General features: G+C 43.0%; 1 long non-coding RNA gene across 1 annotated transcript; it reads left to right on the top strand.

The window, feature by feature from the left end:
• The first annotated feature begins 421 nt into the window (after nt 1-421).
• Nucleotides 422-22,337, top strand: LOC102020909. Its single transcript, XR_263663.1, has 3 exons — nt 422-475; nt 1,404-1,481; nt 22,266-22,337. It is a non-coding gene; the product is annotated as an uncharacterized LOC102020909 (long non-coding RNA).
• Nucleotides 22,338-24,887: the final 2,550 nt, after the last annotated feature.

Raw genomic sequence — 24,887 nt, 5'->3', positions numbered from 1 at the left:
AGTATAGCAACCCCATGATCCAGTTCCCTTCCACACACATGAGATTTGGGGGACATTTAAGACCTAAATCATGACATTGGATGAAGAGGGATACACCCTGATCTTAACATCTGGGTTGCTAATGTGTTCCCTGTCAGGCATCTCCTGCAGTTCCAGAGCACTGCTCAGGTTCTAGCCATTGAGAGAGCTGCCCATACACCTGGCCACTACACAGAGGTATGTGGAGCCTCCAAAGCAGTGCACAGGGGGCTAGGCTTAGGAGAAGCCAGTGCCAATTCAGGGTCAGCCAGGATTCAATTAGGAATGCAAAACTACCCTATACTTTATACTATTGTGACATTATAATGGAAGGAATTATTTATGTCACAGGCCACTAAAGTCATGGGGTGTGGTCAGATAACAGCAGATAATATAAGATGACAGACAAATGGAGCAGCCATTTTCCACAGGACTCAGAGAGCACCACAAAGAGAAGGTCTCCTTCATAGTGCTGGGGTGGTACCTTGTTGTAAAAGGCATAACCATGGCTCAGTGAGAGGTAGAGGAAGCATTATGGTGCTCTGCCCATGGAACCTCCTGGTGTCTACCCCTGAGAGGCTGGAAGAGTCATTCATGTATTATCATGTCTCAATGGGTGTACTCTGCCCTAAACCAGCCAGGTAGCCTGGTGGGTGCTACTTACTACTGAGGCCTCTGGATAGAGGCAGGAGAGACACAAGCAACTTCAGGGGATGGGAGCTTCTTGACCTCTGGGTTTGCAGGAAGGTTGGACCCTTCCTGCCATTGATAAACATTCATTTAAGGGGCTTCTCAGGCAGGTTCCTGCCCTAGTAGAGGCTGATCACCTGAACACAGAACACCAGGTCAATGCAACCTGAATTGCCTGTCTTCAGTTCTCATCTCACTCACCTAATGCTAATGAAATTTACTCAGCATGTATTTCATGTAAAACGGATAGCATGGACCAAATGAGCTGAACAGCTGTAGAAGGCATCAATAAATCCACATCCCCTGACACTTGGTGTCCTTGCACTGCTGCCTTTTCCTCCATCATACCTCTGCCTATGGCTTGTCTCCTTGTCATCTATAAGTGAAGAGGAAAACGTGTAGACTGGTATTGACAGCTGAATCTCTCATCACAGCTATGCTCAGGAGTGGCCTGAAGGCAGCGGTGAACTTCTCTCAGTAGCCAGAACCTAAAGCTACAGATCACAGTTTTGTAAACTGCCATCCATGCTGTGACAGGAGGTACTGTCCTTTAGGCTGCAGTCAACCAGGCTGATCAGGGGTTTGGAAAGCACAAATTAGGAAGATCAGGGCTGAAGAAGACTTGGGGAGGCTGGGTGTATTAGTCCATTTTCCATTGCTATAACACAGTACCCAAGACTGGATAATTTTTACAGTAAAGAAGTTTATTCAGTTGTGCAGTTCCAAGAGCATGACACTGTCTTCCTCAAGCTCTGGTTGTGACCTCATGGTAGGTGAGTAGTGGGAGTGTGTGGGTGAGGGAGAGATCACATGTCAGATAAGACAAACAGGGGTAGAGGACTTCATTGCTTTTTTATAACACCCCTATAGCAGGAACTACTTGAGACCCCAGGACAACTACATTAATCCCTTCTGTGGACAGATTCCCCGGTGATCCAGTGGTAAGGTTTGAATCTAGAATGTCTCCCAAACACTCATGTATTAAAGGCTTGGTGCCCAGTCCAGCGAGTGGAGATTGTGGAAACCTCAGAAGGTGAGGCCTAGTGGAGGTAAGCTAGATCACTGGAGACATGCCCTTGAACAAGATATTACAACCCTGGCCCTTTCTTGTCCCTCTCTTTTTGCTTTCCACATGCTATGAGATAAAAAGGTCTCCTCTGTGATGCAGGTGCACTATGGTGTCCTGCCTTACTACAGGACCAAAAGCATTGGGCAGAACTGACCAGGGACTAAAACCTCCAAAGTTATTTCCCAAATCAAACCTTCTATTTTTAAAAATTGTTTTGCTTCATGTATTTTATTACAGTAACAGAAAGCTTCCTAACACACCAAATGACTTCCTACTGGGTTGCACAGCTTGAAGGTCCTACATTGCCACACTGAGCACCAAGCTCCTAACACATGAAGCCTTGCAGGAAATATACTCAAACCACCTCCAAATACCAGCTGTCAAAATGGGCATAGAGTATGGACATGTTTATGTCCATGCACTTGAAGGAGCCACTTGACAAAATGTTTTCAAAGCCTACATGCCTTCTACACACATTTGAAGAGCCTGGACTCAGACCCTGCTGAGCCCTCTTGATGATACCTGTTGTGTGGCCATCTGTTTTCCGTCAACACCTAGCTCCTCTAATCACCATCATCAGCATTACAGTCCTTGCACTGAACAGTTGTTACCACAACTACACACAGCCACACCCAGAATGACATTAACAGCGGGATGCCCAGGATCGTGTAATTGTAGCCTTTGGCCTAGAGACAACACGACAGACACCCAAGTCTTAGCACTTAGCAATGCCCAAGTGCCTGAGGTCCTGCAGGGAAGCTGCCAGGGGCCTTTGATTCTCCTCCAAATATCTGGGAACTTATAATTTTATTTATATAATCATGATTATGATTTTGTAAATAGTATTTGGAGTTTTAGATACATGATTGGTAGGTAATTTCTAAGTCATATGTCCCTCTATATTCTTACCTACCTCTGGATCAGTAGACATATTGAGATGGAAGGTGAGCTTGGATATAATCTGGTAAGCCCTCAGGGAGAAAATTAAGTCTTAAAATATCTTCATGTTCATGGGCAGGTGGATAATATTTCAATTATTTTTCTGCTTTTAAGTTCTGTAGGTGTAATTAACATTTTAATTCTTATATACATATTTAAAACATTGTAGAAAAAGAGTGAATTATGTGAGTTTTAAAGCCACAATTTCCTTTACTTTTTACATATGTCGTGTTCATTTTAAATGCCACTAGCATAACATGGATGAGTTCTCTAGTAACCTCTAAGCTGTTAAGTAATAAATAATAATAATAAATACTATACCAGAGATACTGAATATGCAACAATCTATGTGTTGGAAGGAGAGACAGGACATTCTGTTACTGACCACTGTATCATACCTTCCCCCCATATTGCAGCAGCCAGGGTCTGGGGACACAGCCATAGCCTGGTCCTGCCTGTCACCCACACCTCCAAGATTTTGCTATTCCTTTCCTTGGGCGCTGCTCCTCTCTCACATTCCCACTTGGACCTTTGCTGACTGGCTCTGTGTCCCTAATGCCCCTCCTTCACCTGGTTCACTGATGATACTGGATCTGTCCCTTTCTCAGTACACTGGGGCTTGTCATTCAGTGCTCTCATCTCTCTGAGATCTCAACTCTTGGCTCAGGCTTCATGTTCCAGCCAATGAGACAGTCCTGAGAGGATGAGAGCCCTGATCTCTGGGTCTTCCTGATCTTGAGCAACAATGACAAGCATAGGAATTTCAGAGTCATTGACAAGCATGGCTAAGGTAGATAAACCTGAATAGATTCATATCACCGTTGTCTTTTCATAGGCAGTGATGACAAATTTTTCAACGTTGGTGTGCCAAGTGTTTATATCCTTGACTAGTGTTCATTGTCCCTGCTGTTTATTTTCTTGTTGTTCATTGAGTGAATTGCTCAAACAATCTATAAGCAATAAGAAAAAATTGTTCATTAACATTTTTTTCAAATACATTTTTGCTAGGCTTATACTTATGAATTAAAGTGTGACCCAGGTCAAAGATTCTTGATTATTCATAAAATCCTCAAGACAATGAATGCACCTTTGCTGGAAACCAGTGGTGTAGAGGATAGTAGAAGAGTGACCGTTTCAGAGCTCCTGTGACACTTTGGTTGATTCAGGCTCCCAGTCTTTGAGAAGCACCAGCTGACAACTAGCAAAGCAGACACTAGCCCCATCCAGATCACAGACTGGTGAGCAAAACAAGAGCTGTCATCAGCGTGAGCCACTGTGTCTCAGGGTGACTTGGTGTACAGTCACTGTGATTAGAACCCACTCCTGCTTCAAATGACCATGGCCTTTGATCTGCAAATAATCCAAATATTAATCCTAACATATAACTTAGCAAGTACTTCTTCTAGGACAGGCATAGCAGGTATCAAGCCAAGTGCCTTTGCTCCTTGCTACATGCAGTCCATCAACAATCCCTGAAGGTAAATTTCCTCTCTACTCTCACTTCCTAGAGAACACTGAGGATTAGGAAGCAACTGTTTTACCCAAAGTCACCCAGAGCGACAGAGCCAGCACTTGTACAAAATCTGTTTGGCTCCAGAGTCTGCAAACCTGTACCTTCCCTACTGCGTATCTCACGAGGCTAATAGCCACCTCTCTTGCTCCATTCCATAGTCCATCCTTTATTCCTGCAGTGTCCACTGTGCAGCTCTTGAACTAAGGGTCTAGAAGAAAACTCCATGAACCAGGTCTTCATTGCCACCCAGAGACAAGTGGGAGGGCCAGTCTCATGGCCACAGCCAAGTAGCTAGTCTACCACATCATAAGTACTGTTGAGGCACACAGAGGGGCCAGTCCTTTTGGATAGCACCTTCTTATTACATCCTCACATTACCAAAGAGACTGGAGAGCTCACTGAAGGCTCTTTTATCAGGGCACTAATTCCATCCACAAAGTCCCCCCCCTTAGAACATAATCTGGAAGTCCTGCCCCTCACCTTGAGGGTAGGTGTCAATATGAACTTTGGAGAGATGGAGAAATTAAAGCCACAGTAAGTGGCATTATGGACTTGAGGGTTACAAAGATCATAGCAGCTGAGACGGGTACAAGGGCATGACTCCATGACAGCAGTTAGAGGGAGCTCACTAGGGTGGGGCATGAGAGCTGAGACAGAAGGCACAGATGCGAGGACAAGGGCTCAGCCCAGTAGGGTCAAAAACCAAGGGAGAAGGACCTAGAGTATGAGGACATCAACAACAAAAACACAGCTACTGACAGGATGAGGCTCTGACCCTTTACCTGAGATCCTTTCTTCCCTGGAAGCATCCCACTCACACGGGACTACCCACAAACAACTGAGTGTTCGTTATGTTCACCAGCTTGAGCCATGACCCGAGAGTCTCCGACAGAATGGAAAACCAGATTTTCTGACCACTCAGGACCCAGTGCCCGAAACCATGGGAACCATGAAAAGTCTCTAGGACCAGATAGGTCCCCTGAGGGTGAGTGTGCCAGTGTAGTTGTATGCCCAGGGCCTTTTTTCTGCTCTACAGAGGGCCTGGCAGCTTCTGATATTGAGTTCTGGAGTTAGAGTCTGAGCTTGGGAATCTGCTTTTCTGAGCTGTTGTCTTCCCATCTGTGTAGTGGGTAAACTTGTCCTGCCTCCTGTGGTGATGGATGTGACTGTTAAATTCTTTTTCTTTAAGAATAATCTTCCTCTCAAGGCACAAAGAGAAACTAGATGAGGACTTTTCCCAGTGCCCTGCAGAGGTAAATCTCTAGAAGACCCCTGGTTGTCTGTGCCAGATACCCACTGAAAGGAGCTGAAATGATGGGGCTCGGCCCCAGCTGGATCGGTGGGCTAGGGACTCTAATGTCCCGGCTTCTGGCTGTCAAGAAATGTGCTTGTGTAAGCTCATGACACCTAGAACTGATGATGCGGCTTCCTTCTTTACTTCTTTCTTGTTTTTCTGGTGCTGGGAATCAAATCCTGGGCCTTATTTATGCTGGATAATTGTTCTACCACTCACTGAACTATCTACCAAGCCTTGGTAACTTCCTTTATTATGAAGAGTTCAGCTGTCCCAGGGGCCAAGAGGTTTGCCTTGAGTGGAGCAGTTCTCTCTTCCTAGAGGGAGCTTCTCTTGGGAAGACAATGTCCAGGGAGCCCATTTGACAAGCACAGAACAGAGCAGGAAGAAGACTTCCCATAGTTGTCCATTTGCCATGGAGGGAAGCTAAGTTTAGGCCTATTCATCTATATCGCAAGGATGGCTTTCCCCAACAGCCCATGGCTCTCAGGGTCGGTTAGCGCTTGTCCTCCAGACTTAGCAGTTAGACTAGCTCGGCTAGTACTTGCCCCATTTTCTCCAGTGTTACTCTGAACCTTACCCTTTCCACTCTTGCTAGTGCCTCTTTTTGAGAAGCATGAACACCTATTATATCAAAGCCAAGTTGTACATCTCAATATCCATTCTCAGCAGTGACTTTGACTTCTCATTCCTGATCCATTATCTGAAAGTCTATCTTGTACTTAACTTAGGGGAGCACTTGTGGAAGGCATCTTCACATCTGGCCCCTGGTTGCTCTTCATCTGACCACTCCTTGAGAACTGGCCCCTGCTTCAGATGTTAGAATCTTCTGAAACCAAGAAAGTAAATGGGTGACTTTGACTTTAAGGATTCCTTGGAAGTGTGAAACATGAACTAGACATGCCTACTGTAGCACCATTCCTGTTTTGACGGATACCTGCTGGTGCAAGCCCAGTTAGCTGGGCATTCTTTCCTCCACTGACTGAGTACACAGGCACTGGACATTCCCAGTAGTCTGTGTTGGGCACTTGGTGAATTTGCAGTGCTGGCTGAGGCCATCCTGAAATGATAAATTACTTCCAGCCTGGTCACCTCGCCCAATGCTCTCACTCTGCTGTGACCTCTGTTTGCAAACCACAAATGAAAACAGCTGCTGTCCTGCTCTGGAGGCGTTGCTCCTCCACACACAGAAGTCTGCAATCAGGTGGCTGTGCCAACTCATTCTCCTCAAAGCCTGGTGCAGGCGTTTTGCTCTGGGAACTGATAGAATAATCCACAGACAGAGATTGTGCCAGATGAAGCTCTCCCTGGAAATGGGTAACAGCTCCATCTCCCTTCTGCCAGTCATGAGCATCTGCCCAGACACCCACAATGAGATGCCAGTGGCCCTTCAAGCTTGGATCTCCCAGTCTCTGCTCTGTGAAACCAAAGTAGATGCTTCTAGGAAGAGCTGAAACAATTGGGAGTTTTCTCTGTGGTATGCAAATTTGGGGGAAGATATGAGAAGGGCTGGAGGTGAGGTAGGGGCTCTCATATTAGCAGGTTAGCATGTTGTTTTCTGCTTTGCCCTTGTTTTTAGAAGTTTAAATGTTCTAAAGACTGATATGATCTGGAAAAATCTCCAAAATGGCAAAATGGTTCACTTGTAGAGATCAACAAATTGTAGTCCCCTCCCTGCCAGCCCCTGCGTAGGACAGGAGTCCTATCATGACCCTTGAGTGATCCTTGTGGAGGCTGATTCTCATTCCTCATGTTGCAAACACCCTCATTGCAGCTTGGTGTTTCCCCTTATCAGGAACGTTGCGCTAGCAGGTGAAGCCTCATGCCAGCAACACTGTGCCTACCTGTGCCTACCTGGCCATTACCAGCTTGGAGCATGCCATTCTCCACACTGAACACTTTCCCACCTGACCCTCCCCTCCTATTTAACAGGCTGGGCCACCTTCAGAAGTCTGTCTTGAGGACCTGTCCAGTCCTCTCGTAGTCCCTGCACACTTGAGTGGGTAAGCCCACCTTGCCCACCTGGTGGGGAGGTTCCAGACAGCAGGCTCCAACAGGCCACCTGGCAGAAAGCTCTCCATCTGTGGTATCCAGGACTCTCTTGGAACACAGAACTTTTCCATTTACAGTTTTATACTTTTGGCAGCACCAGTACAGAGAGGAAGGGACAAGAAGCAGAGAGTAGTCTATAGCCAGATTCCTTACTTTTAGGAACAGCCCAGGTAATCCATCTGCTTCACAGTGGCTAACAACCCTGTGTACTTACTTCATCCTCTCTCACTAGAAGCATAGAAATTTGGGTCTCAAATCACTGGACTTTCAGGTCCCATCTTCACAACAGCTTCATCCACAGGCACAAGAGCCTGTAGCACGCTGCTGGGCAAGTGCCCAGTGTGGCGGGCCCCCATGGGGCTAGGCGGACAACATTGAGCCTCAAGTGGTTCAGGAGCCTGCCAGGCTACAAGACACTTTCAGAGGTTATGGATCAAGGAAGGCCTTAACTCTGACCTCCACATACTGCTCAGTGACTCCCATGTGCCCATGACCAAATCCCTTCTTTCCCAATCCAGTCTCCAGAGATCCTCCAGCCTACATCTTCTGGGAATGCTAGGAAAATAATCTGTTCTTGGCCCTGTGCTCCATTCAACCTGGGACAGAGTGTCTTCATTCTCAGAACACCCACACAAGAACATATCCACTTCTCTGGGACTCCAGAAACCCCACAGCAGTGTTGCCACCCACCGTTTATGTTTACTAACTCAGCACCTGCTACCTCAATCCACTGTTCGTGGCTGGTAGATTGGCTATGTAACATATACTTAGAAGCGACTTGTGTTTGCTGGTTTGGATTTTTTATTTTCTCTGCTTTTTATGGCCTGACTCATTTCCAGAGAGGTTGTTATCTTAAGGATGAAGCTCGCTGTACATGGTTCGGGGCCAACCTTCATTGTTACTGCCACCTGTCTCCACAGCCTGACTCCTTTGTCTGTAAGTGAGACTGACCAGCCCATCTACCCTATTGGCACCCCAATCACCTGGGATTTTGTAAAGAGGAGAAGGAATTAGGGGCCAACTTAGAGAGCTGGAGGGAGAAGATGCTCTAAGTGGAACTTTCTAAGAGTCTTTTGTTGGAAAGAGAGTCCCATGAGCCTGCCAAGCTCCAAATACAAGATATCTGTGAAGGTCACAGAGCATGCATTCCCATGGGATTGTGTCCATGGGATTGTGGATGAGATCTGGAATCAAAGTCTCAATGTCCGCAGAGCCTGATGGTTGTTTCTAGAACTGAAATAGTGCCATGCAAGCCAGTGTTGAACAGCTGGATGGAGCTTGCCTCCACTGATGTTGACACTGGTGTGTGCGTGCGTGTGTGCGTATGTGTGTGTGTGTGTGTGTGTGTGTGTGTGTCTGGGCTCGTATACATGAGCATTTGTGTGCATGCTTGTGTATACCCTATGAATGATTTGTCTGTGTGTGTAAATAGCCAGTGCTATAAAATAGTATTCCTCTCCAAATCTTTCCATCTCTGACTCCTGTCCAGGTGAATCCTTCTCCATTGTGTGGGCACATTTCACAAACAGAGTGCTGGAGAGCATGTGAGCCTCCACCAGACAGTGCGCCTGGACATGTCTATTCCTGAATTCCCCTCCATGCATGATTCCCACGGGACAAGGTCGTGGCCCTGCATGATCTCATTTGGAGAGGTAATCTCTATGAGTGAATATAAGACAGGGAAATGAAAACAAACGGGATGTCATTTCCAAGCAAGGAAAAATTACTTCTCTATACCTCCAGAAAATATACCACATTGGTTTCAGTGAGGATTTACTTGATTCATCTCCACGTCCATCCAAGACAAATCTCTCCATTTTCATCCTCTAATTCTGCCCATGAAGTGGCAAATGTGGGCGTCCCATATGCTCTTTATAATAAATCACCTTCTGGCAAAGTGTGCTGAGGAATGAATCATTTTTACTACCACTCCAGCCTTCTCCACTTCTCCATCTCTCAAATTTAGTAAGAAAGTCAGAGATCTGAGCCCTCATTTTTGGTAGCTCAGACTAATGGTATTAAAATGCTGTCCATATTCAAATGTGTTTATAAATTTACTGTCTTCACTTTATACTTTGCTAAATGCACTGCCCTTCCAGAGATAAAAAGAGGAATCCTGATCTACTTTTAGGTCCCAAATGAGAAATTGCACATTGCATGCAGCCACTCTGTCCCTGTGCTTTGAGCAGTGGCTCTTCTGGATGGCATCTGACTGTTTCTTGGGTGGGTGGAGCTCCTTTCAGGGCAATGGCTATAGGAGGAGCTCTTTGGACCATGTACTGACATCTGTCCAGAGTGGCTCTGCTCAGAGTTTGGAAACAGCTCCACAGTAGCTCATGTTCACTGCTACTGAATTTTGGCTAAATCACAGGTCCAGGGCTATAATGGAAAGACATAAAAGAAGCTCACAAAACACTCAGAATTTTTAGGTTTTATTTAGGATATAAAAGAAATATTTATTATGGTCCTGCATATAATAAATATTTCTTGCCATTTGCATCAATGCTTGCAACCTACCCCATATTTTAGAAATGGAAATGGCCCATAAAGTTCCCAACTATTCTGCTATGAATGTATCGACATAGCCCAGTGCCTTGGAAGCAGATGAAGTTCTCTCTGCCCTTGCTTGGCAGCCTCGGGCTTCAGCAGTCTGGCAGTAAATTGTTCCTTGTGCTGATTCATTTGGTCAGTGAGACCTTTAGAAGCTGGGGTGTTTTCTTAGGAAGTCAGGAAAACAAACCCAGGTTAACAACGGAGGTGTGATTGCCTAGAGAGGTCACTTGGCTGCTCAAGTCTTCACTGTCAACTTCTCTCCAGCTGTAGATGGCTTAACAACTGAGTCACTTGTGGTGATTTTGCAGCACAAACACAGAGTACTGACCCAGTGCTACATGGTAGATGCTGTAGTGTTCTGTGGGCAGAAGTGGGATCGGATCATCCTAATTAGCATATCAAGTTATATGATGGAATGAGGCCCACACGACAGCCGTTACCAAATAGGCACTGAACTGTGTCCATCCACAGAGAAAACCTCTTCAGCACCTGCTGCATCTGCAGCATCTACTCTTTGAGGCTCAGAAGAAGGGATTTTCCTAGGCCCACCCTTATGGTATACATTGGACTTCAGCTTTCCTCTAAGGTCCACAGATGGGTCAGAGATGTTTAGAGCCTGCAGGTCAGAGAGCACGGGTGGTTGGTGGGCTTATTTGGACCTGAGGATTTTTTGAGCACTTGTGATCTCAGAGTAGGGACATGCATTATGTATGAACCACATGGGGCAAAGCATGTGAACTCTCAGAACCCAGGATTCTTAGTCCACTAAATAGCAGATCCCATGTTATAGGAGCAGCAGGGTAACTTGGGCCATGTGTGAAAGTGGCTGGAACAGAGTGGGCTTTCATCAATGCTAAAGACATGACCAGGGAGAACTTGTTTCCTCCAAGGAATCCTTGTCACCCAGAAAAGGGTTCTGAGCATCAATTATCCTGGCTATAGAGGTGGTGGTGGGTGGAGTGGGTTGAGTTAGGGATCTGGCAGGTAGGGGGTGAGTATCATCAGCATGAGCTCGGATGAGGCCATCTTTGTGCTGGATTGCCGCATTTAATTGCCTTTGCAGAGGTATTATTATAATCCTGTCTTATTATTTTTCAGGCTGAGATAGGATAGAGAATATATAACCTGATTATGTACCATATAATGTACTAAGCCAGGAAGGCCTTAAAATTAAAACATTTAAAAAGAACTATCTAGGGAGGTAGTTAAAATCCCTTTAAATCCTTATCAAATAATGAAAATATCTTCAGAAAAAGCATCAGCCTCTTAGCTATGTGTTCACCTCTAGGATCATTTGTATTTTTAGCATGAGTCTAAAGACAAATTCACATAAAAACACTGAGGATTAAAAAGCCCCTTTTGGTCTTAGGCTGAGTAAGCAAGCTGGGTTCAGGGTGGGCTTGTGGAAAGATCTTTAATCATACAAGAGATTGGTGGCTGTGGGGCAATGTGGGGATCCTCAGCCTTAGGCTGGGGGTGTAAAATGCTCTGCTGAACTCCAACCCCACCCTGCTGAGGTGCACACAGGTTCCTCCTCCCTTTAACACTGGTCCTGCCTGGTTGGTGAATAGTATCAGATGATGTGTTATGGACCAATGTCTCCTCCCTGGAACTGAGAGCTTGGATTCTACCATGCCTGAGTTGCTTTCTCCTCTGAATGCTAGGATTCTGAAACATGGAAAAATGAGGTGATATGGGTAGTACCTAAGTCAACTGTAGCTTTTGTTCCCAGAACCCCAAGAGGAGGTATGCAGTACTTAGAGCCATTTCAGTGCTCTGTGTGTACTCACTGACCACAGCTCCCCACCCTACCCCCTTGCCCTAACTCCAACCCTGTGTCTCCATACTCAGTTGCTCCTGTCTGTGGATCCTCAGTCATTGGGTTTTCTCTCTTCTCTCAACTATTTCAAGACCAGTAATCAGTATAGCCAGGGCACGTGGGTAGCAGCTGTTGCTGGACCAGGCTGGGCAGTAGATGGGCTTTGAGAGAGGCTGAGAGAGCTAGTGTGGCCAACCTCACACAGGGACCACAGCCCCACTAGAGACAGGGACCTGAGGATTTTCCGAGCACCCGTGATCTCAGAGTAGGGACATGCAGTATGTATAAGTCACAGGGAGTAAGTGCGCAGCACTCTTATGAGAAGGACCAAGGAGCAAGAGTGGGTATAGTATGGAGTGTAGGTCCTGGGAGGGAGGGGATAAGTCTGAATGAAGGATCAGGTGTCCACATCTGGATTCCAGGGTGGGCTCACAGGCAACAGGCAGGACATGCAGTTTCCTGACCAAAGGTATGTGCAATTCTATTCAGCAAGAAGCACAGGATACCTGTTTCTACTCACTTTGGACAATGCAAATATTTGATAGTTTGGGGCCCAGAAATTATTAAATGCATAATATCTTCTTGGAATGTTAATTTTATTTTGCCATAAAGTTTTTTTTTAATGTGCGCATAAACAGGGAACATCTTGTAGCTGTTGTATAAATGGAATCATGAGTGTGTGGACTGGTGTGAGCAATATTGCAGACATATTTCAGGAGAGGGGAAAGGAAATGAAGAGCCTCTAATTGGGGCTGAAGACAAGGTGCAGTCAGGGGCAGGAAGGACTTGCAGGCAGTGGGATGGGGGCTGGGGAAGGTCAGGCCTGGTCCATCATTGAGGAGGGCAGTTGCTCCCAAAATGGCCAAGGGTACCACAAGTCCAGGTTACTCTCCAACTCTGTCACCTGCTTCTGAGGGCCCCATCTTATCAACCAAGTATTCTCTGACATCTTTCCTATCAGTGACTAGAAGGACCAGGTGGCTCTTTGTATACATAATCAGTTACCCATTTTCCACTTTGAAATGTATTTAATCTGCAGAAAATTTGAAAGCAATAAAATAAACTGCATATATTTTCAAACTTAACCTTTTAAAATCATTTTCTCATATGTGTGATCCTTCTGTTTAACATGTAGGTAGACACATATATAAACACATACATTCATTTTTTTTAAGCCATTTGAAAGTAAACTTCAGATTCATGAGTCTTTACCTTTGAATATTCAGCAAAAATCTACAAACAATGACTCCTGCCGCTTAGTGAAAATACCTTTGTCATCCTGAGCACACTTCAATAGCAACTCAACAATAACGTCTAATAGTCACATTCAATTTTCATCTATTTACATAAATGTCTTTTATACTATTTCTACCCCAGGATCCATCAAGTTTTACTCATTATTTTTGTGATCATATGTCTGTGGGCATTTTAAGATCCTGAACTCCCTGTAGCCCCCATTTTCTTTTCTACAGGACCTTGGTTCACCTGAAGCCCAGCACCAACACCAGCGCTGGGAATTTTCAGATTGCTTCACAATGATTAGCTTCAGGTGAGGCTCATCTCTGCCCAGAGCACACCTCTGGGATTGTGTCTATGACTGACCATTAGGAGGTGCAGGACATAGCATGTTCTCATGAGGATGAGGCACAGTGTGACCACTTCCTGTTGTGTGTCTCCCTCTTTCCTAAGAAACATACTTATTTTCCATCACCTTTGTAATAAGCATGAAGCTGGTAGGTCAAGCTCCACGACGCTGTATCCCCAACCACTTGTCCTGCAGTGTCGGTTGTAGTGCATCCTGCTGGGCCTTCACATGCAGAACTGCTGCCCACGGGTCCACAAGTTCACAGGCCACCTCTGTATGAGTTCCTATGTGTGTGTGCAAGCAGAAGCTGTCCTTCTTTGCCTGTTTTCTCTCTCATGGTCTTTATACACATATATTTTATCAAATAATGATCTTTAAAAAAAATATTTTATCAAATAATCTCTCTCTTGGTCTTGGTAAAAAAATATATTTCATCACATAATCCATCATTACCATTATTCTTTTTGAATAAAACTGTCTCAGATCTGACCAGGAGAGGCTCTTGAGGCAAGTACCTATGTCCTTTTGTCTTCATTCATCTTTAGGCACCTCCTTTTCTGGCACCAACACATCCCAGGCTCATACGGTACTCACCGAAGACCAGGCTAAGAATGAGCCACTCCTCCATGGAACCTGGTTCCTCTCAGCAGACAGATGTAAGAGATTGTATACACATGTATGCGTACACCCATATGTGCACACATCTCATGGTTAGGTTCACAGGCTACATGTGTCTACATGCTTACACCATGTGTATTTAATGTTATTTAGAGAAATATGGGATTTTGTCTCTATATTTTAGAAAACAGTGTATATCTTTAACATAAGGGGTTCACACTGATATGATTAATTCAAAACCAACCAATTCCATGAGTTTTTTGTACATGTTCTGCCATTCTGTACTTACATCTCTCTTCTCCAACAGTGACAGCCCTTATTCCCAATACAATCAAGTATGAGAATTATTCATTTGTTCTATCAAGAAATATGCACAGTTATTTCAGAATTACTACATAATTACAACTGTCAACAGAAAAAACAGAAACCTAATTAAAACTCAAGACTTTTTTGTCGTTATCCTCAAAATATATCCCATTAAGGGGACACAAAGTATTCTAAAATGCATATGAATTGTTTTTCTGAGTGATTTTTGTTAGAAATTTAATACACAATTTAGTCCCTATAATGCTGATTTAATTTCAAGCCTTGCATTTTTTCTTATCTTTTCTTAATTTTGTTTATTGAATATGTAAAATATTTACATGTTTTGAATTAAAAACATAACTGATTGACCTGAAAAGTCTTATTTCCAATTCTATTTTCTGCCCTGTTCAGGTCTCACCATATGGTTTCCTCTTCCTGGGCTTCTTTTTGTGTACTAGAAGCATATGAAAGCACATACTCTATCACACTATGTTTCTTTCACCTAAAAGCAATCCCCAGTCATTGCTCCTGTTGGTAGAATGGCCCACATCCTTTCCTCCAGTTTATACCTGGGCACCATCAGCAGGCATTCTGTGGTGCCCGTGACCAGCCTGCTGTGAATGGTTTTGGGACTGTTTTCAGAACTTTGCTAACATAGACAAATACTACAATCAACAAACATGTGCAAATGCAGTATATGAGGACATCATGTCTAGGGAAACTTCCTAAGAATGAACTGAGAGGTCAAAAATGTGTGCTTACCCATTTCCTCAGATGCTATGTGGTTCCCCTCTATCAGACAGTAGTATTTTGCTCTCCAGCAGGGTATGGGAAGGGGCACCTGCTCCCTATGTCTTGCCAATGTAATTGTTGAAAAGTGTTAAATTTATGATAATCTGAGGTGAGAACTGCTATCGAGATGCATTGTTAATGTGATATTCTTACATCACAAATAAAGTTATAAATATTTATGCAGTTTTCCATTTGTGTTTTCAATTTGCTGTCTTAGTTACCTTTCTCTCATTGCTGAGACAAAATATCTAGCACTCAAAATTAAGAAAGGAAGGTTTTATTTTGCTCACAGTTTGTGGAGGTTTCTGTCCATAATCAGCTGGATCCAAGGCAGGGTGGCATGGCACAGGGGCAACATTTCAAGGCCACAGAAGATAGTAAAAGCAGCAAGAGCAAAAGAGGGGCAGCAAGCCTCTTCTCTTTCCTTATATTGTATGCAGGTTACCCACTTCCACAGGACTGGTATAGCACTCACACCATCTCTGTGTCTTCCTCTTGCACAGGCTCTGGATGTTTACAAAGTAAGAACCCTAGCACCCTGCTGAGTTACTCAGTTAAAATTCTCAAGTTGGGGGGCTGGGGATTTAGCTCAGCGGCAAAGCGCCTGCCTGGCAAGCACAAGGTCATGAGTTCGGTTCCTGGTACCAGAGAAAAACCAAAAAAAAAAAAAAAAAAAAAAAAATTCTCAAGTTGGCACAAGGAACAACATCCTAGAGGATAAAGGCATGTCCTTTTCACCCCAGGATGTAGACCTGCTAAATTACTTTGTTAAGCTTCTAGGCTTCTCATGTTGACACCAATGTATCAACCATTACATTTGTCTATAGTAAGTTTTACCATACAATTAAAAGAATAGGCCAGCCTACTTGTCAGTTATTATTTTATTGCTTCTAAATTTTGAGCTCCAATCAGATAAACTTTCCCATATCCAAGTTTGAAAGAAATTCACCCATGTTTGCTCCTATATTTGTACATGTTTATTTTTAACATTGAGATTTCTGGTCCATTTTAAAATCATTCTGATGAACAGTGTGAATTGTGGATATAATTTTCTAGGTGAATTCAGTTTTTCAGATACCATTTTGATAAAGTTTATATTTTTCTCTGGGATTTGAGAGATGTCTTCCTCAGTATGTTTCCAATTTACATATATATTTCTGTGTATTTGTGAACTTTTGTTTTCTTCTCTTGGTTTGCTAAACTATGTCCCAATAATACACTGTTTGAATCTCAGAAATTATATCACATTTTAATATCTAGCAAGTTTCCCTTCATTTTACCTTTTTTAATTTTTTAAAGACATTTTCCATTTTTTTCCATATGAAATTTGGATGATACCTGCTGAGTTTCAGAAAAGAGAACCTATTTAATATTTTTATTTAATCATGAGATTTATACAGTAATGTGAGGGAGCTGGTATTATTATAATTCTAAATAATTCTGCTCAAGAACAGTGATGCCTCTACATTGAGGCAAATCCAATGTCTTAAGGACTTAAGTTTTCCTCACATAAGTTCCCAGTTTTGTTTAGCTTATTTTCTTCTGTGTTTTCTTTGTCTTGCCATTTGGATGGTGTTTCCTTATCCACTATATCTCCTATTTGGTCATTTCATGTATATGGTATGTTCATTGTTATGTTAATGTTATGTCCTGAAGCTTTGCTAAATATCTTACTTTGTTTTGCTTTTGCATATTCCTGTGTGAGTTTAGTTTAGTTCAAGCCTTCATTCTTGCAGCAGAAAGAGTTGTACCTCCTTCCCTTCTTTTCTTTTCTTGTGTCTAATTGCACTGATTGGTACTTCCCATGTGATAGCCAATAGGCACAGAGATGGTGGTAGCCTCACCCTATCAGGCATGACAATGGCTCTGGGGCTGAAAAGTACTTTTCAAAGTCAAGGATATCACCATCAGTCTTTTGTAATTGAATATGCTACTGGTTGTTCTAATTGTGAAGGGCTGTTGAGTTTGTAAATCCAAGTGAAAGCTATCCTAGGTCAGTCTAGCAGCTGACAGTGGCACCTCCCTTGCAGCTGGCCCCTTGGAGATGTCAGGGTAATGAAGGAAGTGGAACATCCGGTCTGTTATAAGCTGTGAGTCCCTGCAGAGTGTTCTCAGGACCAGGGCATCAGTTGCTTCATAGGACTCCAGTTATCTGGCAGCAAGGAGTAAAACGTTTAGAAGGTTGAGGCTGCAGCTTCTATCTCTGAGTCCCATGTGAGTTAGCTCTTGTCCATGTTAGCCAGACAGGCTCAAGCACAAATGGGTCTCCAGGACACTGAGTTCTTGCTTTCAGCAAGAATTTCCAATGGGAAGAAGGTACTATGTAAACTGTACCCTTAACCCGTATTAATGCTAAGAAAAGTGGTATTGAACTAATGTCCACCCATTGTGCCCAATGAATGTAGTGCCACCTGAATTCATTGATGCATGAACTGGGCCCAAAGTCTTTAGAGACTGCATTATTAATGTGTAGACTTGATAATTTAAGCCTTCATTTTATGACTTGCTCTTCTTCCATTTTGGATTCTCAGCTTCGGAAAGCAATGCAGGGTGAGATTAGTTTAGAAGATGACCCACAGATTAGCCCCCACCTAACCCGCACTCCCTCACCACAGGCCTGCTATTCTGGGGCTGTGAGGTGCTGTGGGAAATTTCTGGAAGCAGCATAGTGCTACCCTGACCACTGTCTCCACCCACTGAGAGTCTGCAGTGAGTGAAAGGGCTTCCTCAGAGTGCCCACCAGGCCTGATGGACATCATGGCCACCCTCATGAGCCAAACAGCCATGATGAGCAGGAGGTCAAGTGGCTAACAGTCATGGCCTCACCTTGGTGCAGTCCTAAGGTTGACTCTTAGCCTCTCCAGAGATTTAGGCTACAATTGAAGATATGGGGGATCTACTTCTCCTAACTGATCCCACAAAGGTTTTCAGAATCCAAGCCATCTGTTTACTATTGTCATCAGGGAGCAGACATTCCAAGAAAGTGGTTTCTTTCTGTGATGAGAATGCTGAGGAGCAACTCTTCCACTAGCAGGATTTCTGGGGAGTGTTAATAAAGATGGAGGCTGCCAGAGTCTTGGGAGAGAGCTCCTGGAGCTGCAGCTCAGGTCCTCATCAGTGTGACCTGTGTGGAGTGACAAGGCCACTCCACACAGTGCCACCTCACTGCCTAAGAACCAAAGGAGACCACAGGCAGGAGCTTCATTTGTAAACAGCAAGGATCTCAGTCACACACAGAGCTCTGCTTACGATTCAGGAGCATTTACCAGGTGTGTATCATGTGCAGGAACTGGGAATGACAAGCTGACAGAGCTGTGGTCCCCACCTCATGGAATTCACACCTCATTTATTTCTGTTTACATCTGAGGAAAATTGGTTTTATTTATTTCTGTGTTTTCTTAAGATTGTTTGCACTTAAAATTCTCAACAATAGTTGTTGCATTGAATTATCACTGGTGAACCCTGAGTTCTCTTTTTGTGATCTAAGCTAACGATGTACACAGAATACGGTATCTTTATTTCTATTTAAAAAAAAAATATATTTTTCTGTATTTTCTCCAGTCATTGATTTTTATCATGTGAGGATTGCTATAAGACAGTACACAGACCCAGTGTGTATTTCACAAAAGTGTGTGCAAAGTTTCTGGATGATAAACAACTTGAAGGCTTCTTAGGGGTTATTTATTTGTCTGCCTATCCTGAAAGAAAATGAAGTGATTAAGGCTAAGATTTTCTAAAGTGGAGCAGAGAGCTTTGAAGAGAAATGCACTCAGACCTGCTGAAGGTCAAAACACATCTGTCTCAGTAGATGTTGAACGACTGGGTGTATTAGTCAGGATTCTCACAGGATGTATGTGAGTGAGAGAGAGAAAAGATGAGGCATTTGTAATTTATTTGATTGGCTCATAGAAGTCAGGTAGTCCCACTGTGGCTGCCTGGAGGCACAATAGCCAGAAAAAGCAACTGCTACTCAGTTTAAGCAGCTGGAAGCCCCACAGGAGAGACCAATGTTGCAGCCCTAGTCTAGGACTGAAGGGTAGAAGCTTCCCGGACAGTCACTGATAAGATGCTGAAAGGCTGAAGATTCTACAGTCTGTTGTTCATTTCTGATGAAGAAGAGTCAAGCCAGCTCATTTGGGAGATTCCCTCTTCATCTGCTTTTTATTCTATTTGGGCCTGCAACTAATGGGATGGTTTCACCCATGTTCAGGGAAAGTTTTCCCCAATTCACTGACCCACCAACCAATCATTTTTGGAAACGCCCTCACAGACACGCTTACAAGTGCACTTTATTAACTTTTTAAGCATCTCTTGGTCCAGTCAAGATGACACCCAAGGTTAACCATCAACTTCGCTTTCAGCATCTCTTAGCTGGAAATATGCTATTTGATTAGCAAATCATAATGTGTTTGCAATTTAGGATTTCTGACTAACAAGTGAACAGCCTTCAGTCCTTTATAAAAGCCCTTACTTTCATTTGCCTTATAGGACATACAAGGCTGTCTTGAGTCTGTGTTCCCAAATTGTAATTTTTAATTTCTGAAATCAATGCTATTTCTTTTAACCTCTCTGTCAATCTTATTTTTTAGTGAACATTAAGTATACTGTAGTTACTTTCTGATATTTGGAATAGCATTTTATCAGCCCAATTGGTTTATCTAGGTGCCCTGATCCTCTGTCTGGGTTAAGAGAGATGCTGTAATCACAATTCTCGTCCTTTGGGCATTTCTTAAAGCATACAAGGAGCAAAGGAACTGCCCAGAACACATCATTCTTGCATCTTCCATAGATGGGACTTATTCTGCAAACTGTGGCTTTCAATTTGGATCTATAGAATCTGAGACATGTCCCCAGGGAGGTGGTATCCACTCACTTCTTGTGGCTCTGAAAGTAAAAAAGGCCTCTGTTGGCTTTTATAGATAAATGGTCACTAGGGACCATACTCATAAGTGAAATAAATCAAACATACATGTGCAAGCACCGCATTGTTTCACTAGTGTAAAACCTGAAAGAGTTAATTTAAACTAGGAGGTATGATAGACATTGTGAAATGATAGGAAAGCACTCAAGGGTAAAGGGCAACTGGGGTGTGGGAAAAGAGAAGGGAAAGAAGGAGAAATTTTGTATGTATGTATATACAGGATAGTTAACATGGTTGTTCTACTGTCTTCTATTTGTTTTCTGAAAGAAACTGTCAGTGAGTCCTTGGTTGATCAATAATGCACGTCTCTATCTGTTTTCATGAGAAACCACTTTGAAGATCTCAATATGTAATACAATAAGCATTGTTAATTTCCTACCACTTTGTAACTCTGCATTGTTTGTACTGTTCTTTTGCTATTTTGTAAAATGTTGTCTGTCTGTTAATGTTTTCCTCCTTTTATTTTTAAAATTAAAAAAGGCCTCTGTTAATGTGAGAGCTGCTCAGAGTGAATGGGTACACTCAGCAAACAGGGGCAGTTGGATGGTCAGCAACAGCTACAATCTTTGTATTGGATAAAACCAGAGATGGACTAGATGACTTTGAATGTCCATAGGTTACCAGTATTCCACTCTCACAAATCTATTGTAGAAAAGTTGCAAATCTATTGTAAAAAGGCAATCTCAGTTGACGGGGAGATGCTGCTCATCTCATTCTTCGAGGGCTACAGGATGATTGCTTCTGCTTGTATATTTGGAGAATACTATGTATTTGAATAATGAACACATTGGAACAGCTGAAACAGCTATGAAACAAGTCTTAAAATGTTATAATCCTGTAATAGCTGGAATAGTGTAATACTATTGAAAGAATAAAGAGATCAGTGAAGCAGAAAAGAGAGTCTAGACATAACTCAACTGCATCCAAGGACTTAATCGGGCAGATCAAGTAGGAAGGGATACAGTAGTCAGTGTAACCTTGCAGGAAATTTTGTTATTTTGGAGAGGGGGTCTTGTGGTCCCCCCTTTCAGGTTATTAAAGCAAATGAAAGCCTTATGGAAATAACTACAAAAGCACAGAATAGAAGAACAAAAACAAAAAAAACAAGAACAAAACAAGGATATTTAGGACATTATTACCTGATATATGAATGCTTTGTTTGATTGTTGCTTGCTTGATGTATATGAATAATAAAATAAATCACAGGAAATTTGTTGTCTTCTGGAAATGACTAAATGGATATCTGACACACTATTTTAAAAGAATATTCAATGATTTGAGACTCCAGAGCTTGGGGTTAGGAAATAGGACTTACACAAATGTGCCAAGAAAAGGCATTATTTGGCATAAATACAGCTTAATTTCACAAGAGAAAAAACTCAAGAGAAAACAACAAATTAAAAGTATTTTGTTTTCCTTAACAGAAAAGGAAAGAAAATGAATATGTTATTTACAGACACATTATTGGCAAATTAACATAAAATTATTCAAATTTGCTGATAATTAAGGAGAGAATTTATTATAAAGGAAGATACTTGCTACTTATTAAAATAGAAAAATTTTAAATAATGATAATAACCATTGCCCATTAGGGAAAAATGAAGCAAGCATGTTCCAGCTACTGATGGACTATTAATTGACTCTATCGCCTTGATTTTCATAATTTGATTCAAAAATTCTTTTTCTGAGTATCTATTTTAAGAAAATAGTCATAACCATTGAAGACTCCTTGTAATGACACTCATGACAATATTATCTGTTATAGTGAAAAATACAGAAATTGTATGTCCAACAATAAGGGAATAATTAAGTTGTGTTATGTCATATAATAGATAATTACATAGCCATTAAAATGCTTCTCTAAAATTGTCAGCGACTTGTAGAAATTTTTACAACACTATATTAAGTGAAAAAAGCCAGGCTATAAAATTGCACATGCGGTATAATCTCAATTATGTAAATATATGTGCATAGACTGGAAGAAAATACAGATGAATTTAGCAATGCTTACCCCTGGGTTACAGCATTATACTCTTTAAAAAATGTTCTTTCTTTATACTTTCTCATGAGTATGTATCACTTTCTCAAAATAATAGTAACAACAGGGGAAACCAAGAAGAGTTCTTGAAAATAAAGAGCTGAACTGGGCTCCGCAAGCTGACTTTGTGTGCTGGAGTTTATGATGTGAAGCAGGCCCAGCAGATACAGCCTTCATCAGCTTCTGCAAAGTTAAATGTTTCTTTTCTGCTCCTTGTTGATTAAAGGAGCAACCTGTTATATATCATTGCACATTTACAGATCTTAGTGTTTTAGTCTTTTTTTCTTTTCTTGGCTTATTATTATTCAATTTATATTATACTTATAGTGGACTCACAATTTTGGTTTCCTTTTCTTTTTAGAAATTAAATAGATGTGCTATCAGGCTGGCTTTGAGCCTCTTTTTGTTCGTTTGTTTGATACCAGGAATCACACTCAGGACCTTATGCTTGCCAGGCAGACACTTATTCCGCTGAGCTATATCCCCGGCCTGGCTCTGAACCTCTTCAGGGACAGTTTTGAAGAGAAGGAATGGCTTCTATGTCCCCACGAAGACTTCCCCTCTGTCCCTCTGCTGGACTAGGCTGAGCTGTGCTTTCCAATGAGGCTAGAGCACCTGAGCACCTCATGGGCAGATGGCGTCCCTGGTTTCCCTGAGCAGATCATCCAGGCAGGACCATTAGCAGCATCTGGGAGGGAAAGGAACCTGGGAAGAGGTCGAAGTAAGGGAGGCTGTAGAGACAGATCCTGATCCAAGCTGGAGCAGCTGCGTGGTTGCGGCCAGCAGCCCACAATCTCACCTGCTGCCTCTGTAAAATGTCCAGAGTCACCACAAAGATCAATTTAGGTGACATAAGAGCAAGTGTTCTGCAATCTTGGAAGTGGTGCCGCTGGAATACCAGTGGTTGGCCTTGTGACTGCAGAAGGACAAAGCAAGGCCACTCTGTGCCAATACAGACTACTCATCTAACAGCACAGACAGCACATGTCTCTCACGAAAGACTGTGGACTCCACCCTGAAGCCCTGTCTTGCCCTATACAGCTTGGTGGGTCTTGGGTTGGAGACTCTTCAGTGAAACTTTGAGAAAAGCTTCTCTCAGAAGGCACTTGGTGCTAGCTTCTGAATGTGCCATTGCTCATCATGAAGCTGCTGGACCCTTGTGAAAAGTGTGGACACAGGAAGGAGAAAGAAGCAAGTTGGAAATTGACTCCACAGACGTGTACTTGCCTCTGAACCCCTCCAGGAGTACCTCCCCTCTCCTCCTCTATTTCAGCTGGAGGGAGTCATAATGAGGCTCAGGGAGCTGGGGTCTAGGCACAGACTTCAGGATTTCCCACAAATGTGTTCAATCCCACAGACCTAGGTGGTGGGAAATTGTGGCCCGTTTGACCAATAAGCAGGCTCACGGGGCCTCACAGTATCCGCTACAGCATTTCTCATCCCTAAACATCCATATGCCAGGGGACAGATAACTGTTTCTAGGCCCAATGGCTAAGTCTCAACTGGCCAGAGTTGTGCAGGGTTGAACCCCTTAGATCTGGACAGTAGCCTCCAACTGTGCTCCTTCCCTTCCTTTTCTCCTTCAGAGAACACTCCAAATCCCCCTCTAAGGGGGTAGACCCCAGTTGCTGGAGTTCCTCATCTGCAGGCTCTCTGAATCCAGAGCTGGTGTTTGCCTTGAAAGATGATCTTGCTCATAGCAGAGATGTGAGCTGAGAAAGGTTTGAGATGTAGGATGGTCCAGGCTGGGTGCAGCCTCTGGTAGAGAAAGGATATCTCCGTGTGGATGCAGCAGAAAGGTGCAGTCTCTGAAGGCTTCCTGGAAGGAGCCTTGGTAAGTAGTGAGTCTGATTGCAGTTCCCCTGAGGACAAGTCATTCTCACGAGGTGGAGGGATAGGTGGCAATGCTGACGCACAGCTTTCATTTTTCTATGCCAGGCCCATCTTCTCATGCCTTAAGGTCCAGGCCCTTAGGAAATGGGATCCAGTGTTGACTGGTTCACTCCTAATCCAGGGCAGAGTCACCCAGTTCATGGTCAGAGTCAAGATTCAATACTGCTTAATGAACAGCAGGACACTTGGCTCTGTGTGCCGAAACAGGTAATCACAGAGCCTTAGCACTTGGAGACCTTGGTAATAATTCATTCACAGCACTCATTTTACAGTTGAGGGAACCAAGGTCCTCATCTTGCACTCTCAAGGAAGAGAAATTATTGCCTAGGGTTAAAGCTTTCCCTTTGGGGGATGCGATAGCTGAATCATTTTCAAATATTGTAGTGGCTAAAGTCACCACCCCAGATTTGGAATGGATGGGGAGTAGGACAATGTGAGCTCAGGGTCATGGGCCTCTGGGCATGAATTCCATTGAAACCAAATCAGCGCATTACTTCTTTGTTTTCTTTGTAATCATTTTTTAAAAGTAAATAACATTTAGATTATATAAAATATGCTCTTCAATGTGGCTCTCCACTTTTCAAAATCTTAGACCTCTAAGATCCTAAGACAGAAGCTATAGTCTACCTACTTATACTCAAAATAATTTGCATAGAGTTACGCTTTATTGCATTACAATGGATATCTTCAATGAAGAAGAATGACTATATGAAGTAGGAAATATTTTTTAGCTTTCATTTTTTCATTGAACAATTCATTCCTAGTTCATGTAAAATAATTGATACAA

This window comes from Chinchilla lanigera, unplaced genomic scaffold (assembly GCF_000276665.1).
Source record: "Chinchilla lanigera isolate Chin_1 unplaced genomic scaffold, ChiLan1.0 scaffold00076, whole genome shotgun sequence".
Lineage (NCBI taxonomy): Eukaryota > Metazoa > Chordata > Mammalia > Rodentia > Chinchillidae > Chinchilla > Chinchilla lanigera.
Note: the sequence above shows the minus strand (reverse complement) of the source record. Positions and strands in the feature narration are given on the sequence as shown.